General features: G+C 45.0%; 1 protein-coding gene across 5 annotated transcripts in view; it reads left to right on the top strand.

Moving 5' to 3' along the window:
• Positions 1-3,950: 3,950 nt before the first annotated feature.
• Positions 3,951-5,084, top strand: part of Rabl2b (RAB, member of RAS oncogene family like 2B) — an 11,299-nt gene continuing 10,165 nt past the window's right edge. For 4 of the 5 annotated variants that reach the window (XM_017798606.2, XM_017798608.2, XM_008834795.3 and 1 more), the window contains exon 1: positions 3,951-4,072. The gene's annotated coding sequence lies outside the window, so the exon portion shown is untranslated. The other variant, XM_017798607.2, reaches the window with a different exon arrangement.

Here is a 5,084-nt window from a genome sequence, read left to right as displayed (position 1 = left end):
GACAACACAATGCTCAATGGTGCCATCACACTGTTACATTCTGACTTCACAGTGCTCCATTGTGACGTCACAATGATTCAATATGCCAAAACTCTCGTCCCATGTGCCATTACATTGCTCTGTATGCCACCACAATGTTACAATATGTCTTCACAATGTTCCATTGTGACGTCACAATTACCCAGTGTGACATCACAATGCTCCGATGTGACATCACGTTATTCCAAAATGCCATTCAGAGTGTTACAGTATGACTTCACAATGTTCAAATTTGACTTCACAATGCATCAAAATGACACCACAATGCTACAAAGTGCCAACACTAACTCCCCGAGTACCATTATATTTCTCCAATATATCATCAAAATGTTACAATATGCCTTCACAATGTTCCCTTGTCACATCAAACCCTCAAATGTGACAACACAATGCTCAATGGTGCCATCACACTGTTACATTCTGACTTCACAGTGCTCCATTGTGACGTCACAATGATTCAATATGCCAAAACTCTCGTCCCATGTGCCATTACATTGCTCTGTATGCCACCACAATGTTACAATATGTCTTCACAATGTTCCATTGTGACGTCACAATTACCCAGTGTGACATCACAATGCTCCGATGTGACATCAGGTTATTCCAAAATGCCATTCAGAGTGTTAGAATATGACTTCACAATGTTCAAATTTGACTTCACAATGCTTCAATATGAAAATACAATGCACCAAAGTGCCAACACGAACTCACCAAGTGCCATTATATACCTCCAATATATCCTCACAATGTTACAATATACCTTTTCACAATGTTCCCTTGTCACACCACAGTCCTCAAATGTAACATCACAAGGCTCCATGGTTCCATCACAGTGTTTCAATCTGACTTTACAATGCTCCATTGGGACGTCACAAAGATCCATTGGGACGTCACAATGCTCTAGTGTGACAACACCCTCGCCACAATAGCCACTATATTGCTCCATATGCCATCACAAGTTTACAATATCTCTTCATAGTGTTCCATTGTGACATCGCAATTATCCAGTGTTACATCACAATGCCCCAATGTGACATCACAATGCATCAGTGTGCCATCAGAATATTCGAAATGCCACTTAGAGTGTTACTGTATGACTTCACAATGTTAAAATTTGACTTCACAACGCATCAAAATGACACCACAATGCTACAAAGTGCCAACACTAACTCCCCAAGTGCCATTATATTTCTCCAATATATCATCAAAATGTCACAATATGCCTTCACATCACTATCCTCAAATGTGACATCACAATGATTCAAGGTGCCATCACACTGTTACAATCTGACATAACAATGCTGCTGCTGGTGGATGTAGCCAGGCCCTCCATATACAGAATGTAAATTACCCATCCCTTCTGGAGGTAAAATTGGATTGTCAGGGCTGGAGAGATGGCTCAGGGCTTAAGAACACTGTCTGTTCTTACAAAAGACCCAGGTTCGAATCCCAATACCCGCATAGTAGCTAACAACTCCAGTTTCAGGGGATCTGACAGCCTCTTCTGTCCTCCATGGGCATTGTATGACATAGGTGCACTTACATACATGCAGGCAATACATACATACACATAAAATAAAAATAATATTTTTTAACAAAATAAAATTGGGTTGTCTACAGGGTCTCACCAGACCAAGAAACTCTGCAGTTTTGTGCAGAGCGATATGGCCAGGCTGCTGGCACTGTGTAAGAAAGGTGGGGCATTATAAACATATATAATTACCTGTCTGTGCATAAAATACCTCTAGAATGATTCACAAGGAAATGGTTTTGTTGGGGACAGAGATGGGAGAGATCTTTTCCTTTTTGCATTTCAAACCATAGTTAATTTTTTTATTTTTTTCTTTCTTCCTTCCTCCCTCTTTCTCCCTACCTCTCTTTCTTTCTGAAACGGGGTCTCATGTAGCCCAGGCTTACCTCAAACTCTCCATGCAATGAAGGATATCCTTGAACTCCTGATCTTTCTGCCCCCACCTCCAAAGTGTTAGGATTACAGGCATGGTTTAGGATTTTTGAAAGGTAATTAAAAATAGAGACTGGAAAAAGAGCTAGCTTAATTGCTTATAACTCTAGTTCCTGAGGTGATTGGATGCCGTCTTGTGGCCTTTGTGGGCACCCCTCACACACACACATTAAAAATAAAAATAAATCTTAAAAAAAATTTTTTTATGGATTTCAGGATGGGGGTGTAACTTGGTGGCAGGGCACTTATATTGCAAGCACAGAGCCCTGGTTCTGTCTCCTGCACTGTTGCTTTTGGTGGAGAAACCCAATAGGTATATCCCTGTGTGCTTAAGGTAAGCCTCACCATTCATTGGTGGTGGGCTTGTCACAGGTTTTTCCCCTCCATAGGATATTATGGGAAGGACACTTCACCTCTATAGTGGTCTTTTTAAAAACTTATAATCCTTACTATAGTGGCATCTGTTCACTTATATTCTCAGCACTTAGGAGGCAGAGGCAGGAGGCCCTAACCCTAACCCTAACCTATCCCTAACCATAATCCTAACCCTAACTCGAAACCAATCCCTAACAACACTAACCCTAACCCTAACACTATACCTAACCCTAACACTAACCCTATCCCTATCCCAAACTCTAACCCTAACCCTAACCCTAAACATATCCACAACCCATTCCCTAACCCTAAACCTAACCTTAATCATAATCTGATCCCTAACCCTACCCCTACCCCATCCCTAACCCTAATCCTAACCCTAATCCTATCCCTAACCTTAACAATCCTAAACCTATCCCTAACCCTAACCCTACCCCAACAGTAACCCTAACCCTAATCCTATCCCTATCCCAAACCCTAACCCTATCCCTAACCCCATACCTAAACCTACCCCTATCCCTAACCTTAACACTAACCCTAACCCTTAACCTAACCCTAACCCTACCCTAACCCTAATCCTAACCATAATCCTAACCCTATACCTAACCCTAACTATATCCCTATCCATAACATTAACCATACCCAAAACACTATCCCTAACCCTAACCCTATTCCTAACCCTAAACCTAATCCTAACCCTAACCCTATCCTTAACCCAAACCCTATCCCTAACCCTATTCCTAACCCTAACCCTAATCCTGACCTTACCTCTAACCCTAACTCTAATCCTATACCTATCCCAAACCCTAACCCTAAACCTTAACCCCAACCCCTAACCCTAAATCCTAACCCTAACCCTAACCCCTAACCCTAACACTAAAACCCTAACCCTAACCCTAACCCCAACCCTAACCCCTAATCTAGCCCTAACCCTAATCCCTAGCCCCTAACCCCTAACACTAACCCTAACCCTAAACGTATCCAGAAACCTATCCCTAAATCTAACCTTAACCTAATCCAATCCCTAACCCTAACCCTAACCCTAACCCCTAACCCCTATCCCCAACCCCAACCCCAACCCTAACACCCTAACCCTAAACCCTAAACCCTAACCTCTAACCCCCTAACCCCTAACACCCTAACCCTAACTCTCTAACCCTAACCCTAAAACCCTCCAGTATTCCTGACTGTCTGAGGCAGTTTAACATGAGCAGTGTTCAAAGCTAAGGCTTACAGAATCCATAAGATTGCACAAGGGGAGCGCTCCCAGAAACACCAAGATTCATTACAAATTTCATTTTGAATTAATTTTTTATCATTGCGCATTCAGAGAATTTTCTTTTGCTAAATTTTTCCTAAAATGCACACATTCACACGACTTCATGTGCTGTATACATCTCAGCCCTCAGTTTAATAAAGTAGAGAAACATGTTTAGATTTAATCCTATCAAGGTATCACAGCTGCAGCAACCTGCGGTCCCCACCCCTGCACCAAGCCAATAGCTAGTCTGTTGCTGTGGTAATTAGGGTGCCACTAGAAAGTCTGCCTGCCAATCAGGCACTGCGCTAGTCAGCCCGCGCCGCGCGGCGTCCTTCGGGCTCTAGGCGGACAGCCCTGCTCGGGGTCCTGGTGCGGTTGCGTAGCAGCCGCAGGGACGCGGCCCAGCCGCTAGTGTGGTGTGGTCTGCTGAGCAGGTGAGCTGAGCGGCTGGACTGAGCGGTCCGAGGGCTGTTTGGGGCAAGCGCGTCGGTGGCGTCCCGGGTCCCCCAGCCCTCGCGAGGCCGCAGTGAGAACAAAGCGCCCCTCGAGAGCCCCGGGCCTTGGGAGGATGGGGCTAGGCAAGGCAGTTGCGCGCGGCCTTACGGAAGGTGGCGGCCAGGCTTGGTGGGTGCCCAGAAACGTTTGCCTCTTGAAAGAGAACTTGCCCCCTAGACCGCGAGGACAGTGACCGCCACTAAAGCCGGGTTTGGGTTTCAAATGGATTGCCCTCCCTACAGGATGGAGGTGGAAGGGGCAGAGGCCTCACCATGCTCAATTGGGTTTACTCTAGAGCCTGACAATACTGCAGTGAGCAAGACTCACTTCCATGGTATGCTGAGGCAGTAGCTGTGCGGGAGCACAGTCTCGTGTATACTCAGGATCCTGTTGCTGTTTTCTGTCCTTGGCCGGCGTGCTCACCTCTATCATAGCCCTTACTGTGGTCCACTGCAAGGTCTGCTCATGTGACTGTTAAGTGAAGGCGAGTTTCTGCTGCTTTGTTGTTGCCATAGTATTATTTCTGTGTGCCCAGCTAGCTCAGAATCAGGTTGAAGTACCTTCTTAGAAATGTTTACCAAATAATTTTTGGGTATGAAGAGAGTGGAACAGGCTGGGGATGATGTTACATTGGGTGGTAGTGATGGGAATATACACGGTTTTAACTTGTGGCATGCCTGTATGCCCTAGTCTCCTAGTTACAAGCCTGGTGGACAATTACATATCTGAGTCAAGCAGTGAGTGAGTAATCTCAGCTTAGGTACTGTTTGCATCACCTTCATTTAGGAAATGGTTGAAACTAGAAGTTTAAAATAGAGTTTTGAGGAATACCCATGTTGAGGGAGGGTGATGTCAGCAGGTGGACAGAGAAGGGGGAGATACTAAAAAATGTGGTCAAGGCCGGGCGTGGTGGCACATGCCTTTAATCCCAGCACTTGAGAGGCAGAGGCA

This window comes from Nannospalax galili, unplaced genomic scaffold (genome assembly GCF_000622305.1).
Source record: "Nannospalax galili isolate Female #2095 unplaced genomic scaffold, S.galili_v1.0 scaffold237, whole genome shotgun sequence".
Classification (NCBI taxonomy): domain Eukaryota; kingdom Metazoa; phylum Chordata; class Mammalia; order Rodentia; family Spalacidae; genus Nannospalax; species Nannospalax galili.
The sequence above is the reverse complement of the archived record's forward strand: the minus strand, read 5'-3'. Positions and strand labels throughout refer to the sequence as shown.